Genomic DNA, 12,169 nt, shown 5'->3' on the forward strand with positions numbered 1-12,169 from the left:
ACCTGTATATATGTTAGAATGTATGTTCACTATGGACTTAGTAAGTAATAAGCTAAAAAGGGAGAATTGTAGTGTATGTACCTGTCTGCCTTTAAGGGAACGATTGAATGTAACCGTTCACCTTTAAGAGGACTACTTTCGGGTGGCACTATTTGTTTGGCTTCTGTATACTGTAATACCGATAGTGACCACACCAGTATATAAGTGTTGTGGCATGATTGCTGGGGCAGATTCGCCCGGACCTTCGAATAGTAAAGACCTGTTTGTTTGTTACTTCTGAAGTCTGTGTATTTATTAACTGCACAACCCACAGACTTTACAGACAGCCCGGGCAGAAAGGGGCTGTCTGGGTTGCCTCCTCCCTTCTGCTTCCTCCCCTACTGCTTCCTCCTTCTCCTCTTCCTTCTCCTCATTTTCTGCCTCCTCTTCCTTGTCCTCTTCCTCCTCCTCTTCCTCTTCTTCCTCCTCCTCAGCTGGTTGCCATATGCCTGGTGGCAAGGGCTGTGACCTCGTGATGGCGAGGTTGTGGAGCATGCCGTAGACCACGACGAATCTTGAGATGCATTCTAGCGAGTACTGCAGGGTTCCTTCAGAGCGCTCCAGGCAATGGAAGCATTGTTTAAGGACACCAATGTTCTGCTCAATTCGATTCCATGTGGCAGCATGGCTTTCATTATATGCATGCTGCCCATGAGTGCGAGGGTCGTGCAGTGGAATCATGAGTCAGGTGGTCAGCGGATAGCCCTTATCGCCCAATATCCACCCTCTGGTTTGTCTTGGTGGCTCAAAGGCTGAGGGAGCAGCAACTGGCGCAGAGTAAAAGCATCATGGCAGCTGCCAGGATACCGGGCATTCACCATCATGATGGGCTGAGCATGGTCGCACACCAACTACACATTCAGTGAGCGGTAACCTTTGCGATTGCGGTACATCTCAGCATTTAGATGCGGCACCCACAAAGTCAAGTGCGTGCAGTCGATGGGGAAGTCCGTTATTCTGGAAAAGCCACGTGCACGCTCCGCCTGCTTCTCTCTGGTCAGAGAGAAGACAATGAAGTTCACTCTCCCGGCATAAAGAGCATCTGTCACATCTCTTATGCAGTAGTGGATGGTGAACTGGGAGATGTTACAGATGTTGCCTGCTCCAGCCTGGAAGGATCCCAACGCAAACAAATTCAGGGCCACGGTCACCTTCACAGCCATTGGCAGCACTGTCCTTGCCCTGGTGTGAGGCTGCAGGTCTGGTTGCAAGAGGTGGCAGAGTTCTGTGAGCACCTCCTTTGTAAAGCATAGACACCTCACACACTGCTCCTGGCTCAAGCTGAGGTAAGAGAATTGCTCTCGGAAGACCCTAGGTGGGTGAGGCCTCCTGCTGAGAGCCCTTCTCCCCCTCCTCCTCCTCTGTGAGCAGCTTGTCCTCTTCTTTGCTGCCTCTGCTCCATCTCCTTGTCATGCTGCAGGCCAAGGAGGATGACAACTAGAGTACCCATGACTGGGAGCAAGTGGCTAAACCAGAACCCTTGAAGTCAGAAGCAAGGCCTTCTCCACCACTCCCTGTCACGTCAGCAACTTTAAACAACTCTAGAAAGCTCCAAACACTGCTACAAACTTACACAGAATCAGTAGAAACTAATCAGCAACTAACCTTTAAATATTGCTGGTAAGGGGGTCCTTTCTGCTGCTGAACGCATGTTCAGCTGTGCGAGGTTAAGAGAAGGTGTTAGCTCCAGGGTTGAGGATGAAAAATGCAGCACTGGCACCCAATCAGCGTTGCATGCTGATTGACATCACGATCTGCCCACTCAACATACTTCCAGTGCACGCTCTGAACGCCCGCCCTACCACCCTCACCAAGATGGTGTCCTGCGCGGCACGTACCAAAAATGTGCGTGCTTGGTGCAGGCCCCATTTTCATCACTAAAAATTACTGGTATTAGCTGAATTTCTAGCCCAAGGTATTTCAGGCATTACCCCTGAAGTTTTCCATCTCTAGCACAACGTTACTGAGAAGAATTTTAATGTCTGTTAATGGACTACCCATAATGGCACTGGTGAAAATACTTAAGTCGTGTCTCAGCCTTTACATTGATATGCACAGTGAGGTGCACTCCGGAAATGTTCTCAGCACGAAACGCAGTGTTCTTCTTCAACACAACGCTGTACTCTCCAAGCTTTATGTTACCATTATCAACCCTCCAGCCTGTGACATATTGTATGCATCGTTTAGTTAGACCATAAAGTTACTGTCGCTCTGTTACACCAATTATTCAATGAACAAGTTATATTACCTTTGCCTGAAGTATAATCACAATGGCTGTTAGATAGATGCCTCCAGAAACTAGGTAACGTCCTATGAGATATCATAGACAAGTTCAAATGTTCCCATCCACACATGTGTAATATTCATGTGGGAGTGTAAATTCCTTACCAGTGGGTTTAAATAATTTATTTCCCATTAAGTTTTTATAATTTGAATTTTTTGACATCCGAATAATGATTCCTATTAACAGAGTTCAAGTAATGTTATCAATCAAGACCGTCCAGGAAACAAAGCCACTGTTGACATCTTGTCCCTCTGGTAATGTACATAATTATCAACTGACAATCAGTGCACTTGCTCGCTCTATCTGTCCTAGAAGACAAATGAAAGTTACAGTTTAATTGCAGCTCAGCTTACTCCAGTATGGGAATTATGAAATTACAAAACTGTGTCTCCTCCATTCAGTAAGTGGAAGACATTTTTGTTTCTCTTTTCTGACTTGCTTGCCTGCACTTTATCCACTCTGATCAGATGAATTCTCCATGGCTTCCAGCAGTAACACAGTTATGAGAGTCAACCAACAAACAGGAGATGTATTTTTAAGAAAAGAGTGTTTTTCTATCTTATGGTGCTTGCAATTGGAAAAGGCAAGCTAAAATAGGTAAAATTCTGCAGTCATATATTTAGTGGCAAAACTTGCAGTGATTGGATTCCCATCTTCCACCCTCCATAAACTTAAGCTCATCAAAAACTCTGCTGCCCGTATCCTAACTCACTCCAAGTCCCGTTCACCCATCACCCCTGTGCTAGCTGACCGACAATGGCTCCCAGTTAAGCAATGCCTCAATTTTAAAATTCTCATCCTTGTTTACAAATCCCTGCATGGCCACTCCCCTCCCTATCTCTGTAACCTCCTCCAGCCCCACAACCCTCCGAGATCTCTGTGCTCCTCCAATTCAGACTTCTTGCGCATCCCTGATTTTAATCGCTCCACCATTGGCCACTTAAGCTCTGGAATTCAATCACTAAACATCTCCGCCTCTCTACCTCTTTCCTCCTTTAAAACGCACCTTAAAACCTATCTCTTTTTATCAAGCTTTTGGTACCTGTCCTACAATCTCATTATGTGCCTCGGTGTCAAATTTTGTTTGATAACGCTCCTGTGAAGCAACTTAAGACATTTTACTATGTAGAAGGTGCTATATAAATGCAAGTTGTTGTTGTTGATAGCAACATCAATCTTCGGATCTCCAGCATTTTCCATTGAAAAATTTGGCAGAGTCATGTCTATTAAGAGAATAATTTAGCAATAACAATCATGCTTCTGAATCAGTCCAAATACATAAAGAACATAGGGTTATTTTAAATTAATGACAGTCATTTTTAATTGATAAATAATTAAAAGTGGAATATTTTACTATCTAGAGATTTTGTGCGTTTAAAATCAGTGAGAAAAGTAAATAAATGCATTGCTACATTTAACAAGCTACACAAAGAATTCAATACTCAAAAGGTTAAAAAAATCTCACTTTTGAATATATGGCAATTGACATTTTTATATGATTATGTCTTGTGGAAAAATGAATCAATTGCCATTTCAGAAAATACTACTCCTTGATCAAAGACATCCCAATAATCCAGTGCAGGAGTTGACAAACTATTACAATTGCATGACAGCACGATTTAGAAATCAATACAGCATGAATTGGTAGCAGTAGCTTAAACATTAGACAGAAATCCAGAGAGGAATTTGTAAGAATCTCTTTTGTCTGCCTTGCAATATATCTGTCATTGTGGAAAGATGCAAGGATGCATTTTAATACTCCAGACTTTGTCAAGCCCTTTGATTGAGTCAAAAGTTATGATATAAGATATGGTATTTGCTATTAAGAGTTTCAATTGGAATGGCAGCTAATTATCACATGCTGTTTGAAAAATATACACTGGAACACAAAATGGATGAAAGTATACTGTAGCTGACAACTTGCTTTCTAAAATCCTGCAGGCTTCTGTCACGAGGTTTCAGAAGCCATTTTCTTTTGGGTACCCTTTTTAATAACTTGTCCATACAAGGTCCCTTTATCCATAACTTTTGGGGAATGTGGTAATTTTGAGAACCCTACAATGGTGATAGATTGGGAAATGTTGATGTACAAAGGGACCTCAGTGTCCTTGTACACCAGTCACTGAAAGCAAACATGCAGGTGCAGCAAGCAGCTAGGAAGGCAAATGGTATGTTAGCCTTCATTGCAAGAGGATTGGAGTACAGGAGCAAGGATGTCTTACTACAGTTTTACAGGGCCTTGGTGAGACCACACCTGGAGTACTGTGTGCAGTTTTGGTCTCCTTACCTAAGAAAAGATATACTTGCCATAGAGGGAGTGCAGCGAAGCTTCACCAGACTGATTCCTGGAATGGCAGGACTGTCGTATGAGGAGAGATTGGGTCGACTAGGCCTGTATTCACTAGAGTTTAGAAGAATGAGAGGGGATCTCATTGAAACGTATAAAATTCTGACAGGGCTAGACAGACTGGATGCAGGGAGGATGTTTCCCCTGGCTGGGGGGATCTAGAACGAAGGGTCACAATCTCAGGATACAGGGTAGGACATTTAGGACTGAGATGAGGAGAAATTTCTTCACTCAGAGGGTGGTGAACCTGTGGAACTCTCTACCACAGAGGCTGTGGAGGCCAAGTCACTGAATAAATTTAAAAAGGAGATAGCTAGATTTCTAGACACAAAAGGCATCAAGGGGTATGGGGAGGGCGTGGGAATATGGTATTGAGATAGAGGATCAGCCATGATCACATTGAATATCAGAGCAGGCTCAAAGGGCAGAATGGCCTACTATTTTCTATATTTCTATGAGAGGGAGAGAGACGTCTGGAGAGATTGGACGTTGTCCGTAGGAGTTTTGGGTCCTGGGCAGTACTTTTGAGGTTAATATTTATTTGACCTTCATATTTACCATATTTGGATGCTTTTATGGGTGCTGCACTAACTCGGGGTGTCGTCGTCTAGCTTCACTTTCAGAGGCAACAGAGGCGCAGAGAGAGAGAGGCAAATATGGCCAGAGGGAGGAGGGCCAATGGGCCTCTGCACAGGAGACCTTACCGTCCCAGGATATTCCAGGAGCAATTCTCCTACATTCATTTATTTGAGGAGCAGTGTTTCCGAAGGCTGCGCTTCAGCAAAGAGGTGGTTACTGAGCTCTGCCAGCTCCTGCAACCAGATCTGCAGCCTCAGCTCAGGACCAGGACGTCTCTGTCGGTGGCAGTGAAGGTGACGGTGGCTCTGAATTTTTATGCCAATGGCTCCTTTCAGGCTTCTACTCTGGACATAGCGAATCCGGCCTCGGGTGACTGTCTGTGTGGAGTTTGCACATTCTCCCCGTGTTTGCGTGGGTTTCCTCCGGTTGCTCCGGTTTCCTCCCACAGTCCAAAGATGTGCGGGTTAGGTTGATTGGCTATGATAAATTGACCCTTAGTGTTGGGGGGATTAAATACATGGGGTTACGGGGATAGGGTGGGATATGTGTTGGTGTAGGGGTTACGGGGATCGGGTGGGATGTGTGTCAGTGCAGGCTCGATGGGCTGAAATGGCCTCTATCTGCACTGTGGGGTTTCTGTGATTCTGTGATCTCCCAGTTCGCTGTTGATTGTTGCATCCAGGAGGTGACAAATGCTTTGTATAAAAGGAGACAGCAGTACATCTCTTTCCCCATGACCCAGGCCAAACAGCATGAACGCGCATGTGGCTTTGCTAGGATAGCGGTCTTCCCCATGGTTCAGGGCTCCATTGACTGCACACATGTGGCATTGCCGGCACCTCATGAGAATGCAGAGGTTTTCTGAAACTGCAAGGGCTTCCACTCTCTGAACATCCAACTGGTCTGTGACCACAGACAGCTAATCCTCGCCATCAATGCCTGCTTTCCTGGCAGCAGCCATGATGCTTTCATCCTGCGCCAGACTGGTGTCCCAGGCCTCTTCCAACCAACGTGTCAACCTAGTGGATAGCTTCTTGGGGACACGGGTTATCCACTCTGCACCTGGCTGATGACACTGGTCTGTAACCCCAACACCCCTGCCAAGCTGCAATACAATGAGAGCCATTGCGCCATCAGGAACCTCATAGAGCAGACGATCGGCGTCTTGAAACAACGGTTCCGGTGTCTGGACCAGTCAGCGCTTGCGTGTCATCAATCTGAAACTGCATGAGAGCAGTCTGAGACTGGATGGCACCAGCCAATGAGTCAACTGTAGCACTAAGCCATTGCGTTGCCTTGTTCTGTGCTGCAATAGAGGCTGCCACCTCACCCATTACACATGACATGGGCTCTGGTTCGCCACAGTCTCCCTGCAATTCAACCATCCTCTGCAATGAGGCAAGAATGGGTTCAAGGGTTTACGTACAGATGACAGCTGTGCTAGCGGCGGACTCCTCCATGCTCCTAGCCAGTGCATCCATGCTCTCAGGTACCCTTGCCATTGCACCCATGAGCTCAGTGTGCATGCTCAAGGCCTAGCTATTCATGGCCGTGATCACAGAATCACAGAATCACAGAAACCCCACAGTGCAGATAGAGGCCATTTCGGCCCATCGAGCCTGCACCGACACATATCCCACCCGATCCCCATAACCCCTACACCAACACATATCCCACCCTATCCCCGTAACCCCACGTATTTAATCCCCCTAACACGAAGGGTCAATTTATCATAGCCAATCAACCTAACCTGCACATCTTTGGACTGTGGGAGGAAACCGGAGTACCCGGAGGAAACCCACGCAAACACGGGGAGAATGTGCAAACTCCACACAGACAGTCGCCCGTGTTGAGGTTCTCATCCGAGTCCTGTGCAGCAGAACTTGCGCGCCTACTCACCCTCCGGGGAGATGGCCTCCAAGCTTCCCTTATCCACATGGCATTGCTGCAGCCTGCTGGGTTCAGGAGCTTCGCCCTCATCAGACCCTAACCCCCTGCTCCCCTCCAGGGAAGGCGTGGCCCCAGTGCCTGATGTGTCACCCTCGGGAGACGTGGGCGGTGAGGCTCTGGCTTCCTCTTCACCCTCATCTGGCGTGTCGCTGCCACTGGCAGGTTGAGGGACAGGCTGGTCAGCTGATGGTTCACTATCTGAAAGCAGGAAGGTACAAGAGTGGCTTTAGCATGGGGGCAGGAAGGGAGCAAGGACTGGAGACAGTTAGTTGGATTGAAACTGTAAAAGGCTGGTGTTGTGAGGGGCAAGTGGTATGAGAGAGCAGAGAATGCTGATGAACATACCATTGCTGTCCCCAAGGGGGTCGACCTCTCCAGCGGCCAAGGCACCTATGACCTGGCTGACAACGATCCTCTGCACTCTGTCCTCCAACTCAGTCAGGAGGGTGTTGGTCCGCCGATCCTTCTCCCGTGCATTGCTGCTCCCATTTGTTATGAGATAGCTTGGCCCGCAAGAAAAAGAACAGCGTCTGAGTGAGTGTGCAGCCATACGTTTGGCTGATGTGCCTTCCATAGTTGAATAGCCGTTATTGTGTGCAGCCATGTGTTTGGCTGATGTGCCCCCCATAGTTGAAAAGCAGTTATTGTGTGCAGCCATGTGATTGGCTGATGTGCCTCCCATAGTTGAATAGCCCTTAATGTGTGCAAGGTGTGGAATGTGCGTGTGTGTTTTATGAGATGGCCATAGGTCTTGGATGTGTGTTGGGCATTTGGGTATTTACACCGTCTGGGCACAGAGCGAAGTTGAAACGGTGGGAAGTAGAGGTATTGAAAAGCGGGTACTCACCCTGACCACCCGAGTGAGGTCGTTGAACTTCTTCCGACACTGAGTGTGGCTCCTCGGCACCAGGCTCCTTGAGGACACGTGCTGAGCCACCTCCCTCCACACTCTTCAGAACTCCCGGGGCAGTGGCCACCTGCCACTCTCTGGGTACAGCACTGCCCGTCGCTGTTCAACTACACCAACCAGAGCCACCAAAGCCTGGTCGCTAAAGCGCCGCGCTCTTTCCGTCTGCCTATCCATCAGTGCTTTCAGCCCGAGATTCAATGCTGCAATGAGCAGGGTGTGGCTGGGTAGCAATATGGCCCCTCCCCTTTAAGAACTGGACAGCGCCAGTCTGTCTGGGTTCCATGGTAATTGGCATCGCCTGAGCTTCGGTAGCGTTCTGAGGTAGCGCCTCGCTCCGCGACATTAGCGCCTTAAGAGAGGTGTGTAGCACTTCATTTAGCGCTCAAACCACCTCCAGGGGTGATAGAGGCAAATTTTGCGGTCGCAAGTAATAATTAGCGCCAGGTGCAAAATTTTGTGCCCGCTGATATTAGCGCACCAAGGTGGGCGATACCCAATTTTTCCCCCACTGACTCCTACTCAAACATTGGCTCATAGCCTGCTCACCTCCTCCAATCCAAACACACTGACTTCCACCTTGACATTGGCCCACTGCCCGCTCACCTCCTCGAATCCACATACACTGACTCCTATGATGCCATTGGCCCAGAGCCTGTTCACCTTCTCCAATCCACACAGACTGTCTGCTCCAGGCTATTGGCCCAGAGACTGCTCTCTTCCTCCAATCCACACATCTTGCATCTCACCCTGCCATTGGCCAGAGGCTGCACACCTCCTCCAATCCACACACAATGACTCCTATCCTGCCATTGGCCCAGAGCCTGCTCACCTCCTCCAATCCACACACACTGATTCCTACCCGGCCATTGGCCCACAGCCGGCTCACCTCCTCCAATCCACACACAGCACTACTATCCGGCCAGAGCCTGATCACTTCCTCCAATCCACATGGACTGAATCCTACCCTGCCATTGGCCCAGAGCCTGCTCATTGGCCCAGAGCCTGCTCATTGGCCCAGAGCCTGCTCACTTCCTGCAATCCACACACACTGACAGCACTGTGTAAGAGCTGACAGCCATTCAGATGAAACTCTCCCCCCACCCCGCCCCCAGTGACACTGTGTCCCTTGCTCTCTGCTGGCTCATGCTCTGGCTGTTGGGCCCCGCCCCAGGAATTTGACTGCGCGGGACCTGACAAATCGCTGCACACCCACGCGCCTCAGCATGGGTGCCCTTTATACTCTCTCACCTTGGTCCTCAGATTCCCACCACAATCAGCCCCAACATCAGCAGCACCAGGCACACCAGCAGCACCAACAACAACACCAACCTTCTCCACAATCACCTGATGCTGCACAGGACACAGGGCATCAGCACCCTACCACATTGCTGCTCAGGAGGCCAGGGATGCCCTCACCATGGCCAGATTTACTTCACTTGACACTGTACACCCTGGCTGCCACATGATGCGCCAGGCTGGCACCATCCCACACCAACACCATAAAGCATCCCTACAATGCCCAAGCCATTTCTTTCACACTCATCACCATTGCGGGGTTACCATTATGTCTCACCATTCACTGCAACTCACTAAGCCAGTTCCAAAGGTGCCCAGAAATCTGTCCAAGAAAGCAAAGTGTTGAAAATAAAGGTTTCAATGTTTGACACTACATTAACAGAAACTTTACATGGTCATTGCATAAATCACCCAAGTGCCTACCCTTGTGTGTTGTTAGTTGGAATGATTGGACTAGGATGAGGGTGAGTGTGAGGGGTGGCTAGTGAGATGGGGGATGGGGAAGTGATAATGTAGATAGGGAGGGATGGGTGGAGGTGCAAGGTAAGTTGGTGTGAGTAAGGTTGTGCAGGAGTAGGGTAGGGAAAGCAGAGTGATGGGGATATGATGAGAAGCACAGAAGGATGAGGTTGAGTGTGGCTTTGTACTTACATTTCGTGATGTACTGAGCTCATTGAAACGTTTGCGGCACTGCACCCAGGTCCTCCTGACCACATCCCTGCTTGTGCCCTCCTCTGCAATGTGCAACCAGGCTGTGTTGATCTCCTGGGGAGGTCTCTTCCGCCCATGGGAAGGGTAGAGGGCCTCCCTGCTTGCTCTGGAGAGAGTCATGGGAGATCCTGGGTGCAGCCCTGCACCTCAGAGCAGTGCTTGTCAGTGTTTGCAGCACCTCAATGCTGTAGAACTGTCAATATCAATTTGGACATGGTCCCTTTACGGAAACCGGCTGATGACCCGCTTCCTCTAATTGGCCGGGAAATGTGCTGGGCGGGCTTAGTAAGCCCAATTCGGGGAAATTCATTTCAGAGGCCGGGATGGAGCCAGCAGCAGGGTCAGGACCCGCCACTGACGTCGCCCACCACAGACCTGCCGAGGTTGGTAAAAGCGTGGCCAATGTCTTCGGACCCCAGCACAAAGTATGTTCCCTAGCCATTGACTCCATCCGTCTACTTAGCATCTGCCTGAGGCTGAACCAGACTCTTCGCAAACTTGGTGTCATATTTGAACCAGAATTAGCTTTTGGACACACATCCATGGCATAACTAAGACAGCCTATTTCCACCTCCGTAACATTGCCTGTCTCCGCCCCTGCCTCAGCTCATCTGCTGCTGAAACCCTCATCCATGACTTTGTTACCTCTAGACTTGATTATTCCAATGCACTCCTGGCTGGCCTCCAATGTTCTGCCCTATGCAAACTTGAGGTCATCCAAAACTTGGCTGCCCATGTCCTAACTCACACCAAGTCCCATTCACCCATCACCCCCATATTCGCTATGACCTACATTGGCTCCTGGTTAAGCAACGCCTCGATATTAAAATTCTCATCCTTGTTTTCAAATCCCTCCATGGTCTCGACACTCCCCATCTCTGTAATCTCCTCTAGCCCCACAACCCCATCAGATATCTGCGCTCCTCTAATTCTGGCTTCTAGAGCAACCCTGATTTTAACCACTCAACATTTGGTGGCCATGCCTTCAGCTGCCAAGTCCCTAAGCTCTGAAATTCCCTCCCTAAATCTCTCCACCTCTTTACCTCTCTTTCCTCCTTTAAGACACTCCTTAAAACCTACCTTTTTGACCAAGCTTTTGGTCATCTGACCTAATTTCACCCTGTGTGGCTTGTAACATTTGCATATTGAAATATCATTGGCCCACAGGCATCTGTAAGGAATACCTATTATATTCACATGTGATCACATGCTGAGTTGTCATTGGCCTGCAGGCATCTGTAAGGACTACTATTGTTTGGAAGACCCAGGCTCGGGGTCCTAATGCCAGGCTTTTTCCAATGGTGCTGCTATGAGTAAGATCAGACCTAATGCTTAATAAAAGAGTTAAACTGTAATACTCCGTTGTCCTGCAAGTTATTATTTTTGTACAAAGTGTGCAAAGCAAGACATTGTGTCAGAAGTGGGATTGAAAATGGACATCGTTGGCGCTCCCTTGCCTCGAATCGATTGGGGATCTTTGAACTTACCTGTAGAATGGTGCAAGTTCAAGCAACACGTGGGGTTAATGTTCTCGGGTCCGCTGAAAAGCAAAGGGGAGGAAGAAAGATGAAGCTACCTACTCCTGTGGATCGGAGAAAAAGGGAGAGACATTTTTAACACATGGTCTCTCACCGCGGATGAAGCAAAGGTACTGAAAAGTTATTTTGATCATTGTGAATCATATGTGATGCCCAAGACAAATACGATATTCACTAGTTACAAGTTTCAGGAGAAAGCACAAGGAGCTCGTGAGTCATTTGAACAGTTCGTGACTGAATTATAACTGCTGGTAAAAGACTGAATATGCAGATAAAGATGAGATGGCCAGAGACCGCTTCGTGTTTGGAATACATTCGGCTAAAGTGAGAGAGAAACTTTTGAATGTTGGGTCCGGGCTAACGCTGGACAAAGCTATGGACATAGCTAGATCGCACGAGATAGCCAAAGCATAGCGAAAACCATAAACAGCGCCACGAGCAGCTCGCGTGAACAGACAGTGCATGCAGTTAATAGACACACACCAAAGAACACCGCCCAGAGAGCGTGTTTCAGA

This window comes from Somniosus microcephalus, chromosome 1 (genome assembly GCF_052327205.1).
Source record: "Somniosus microcephalus isolate GS21.2 chromosome 1, FLI_Smic_1.0, whole genome shotgun sequence".
In the NCBI taxonomy this organism is placed as follows: domain Eukaryota; kingdom Metazoa; phylum Chordata; class Chondrichthyes; order Squaliformes; family Somniosidae; genus Somniosus; species Somniosus microcephalus.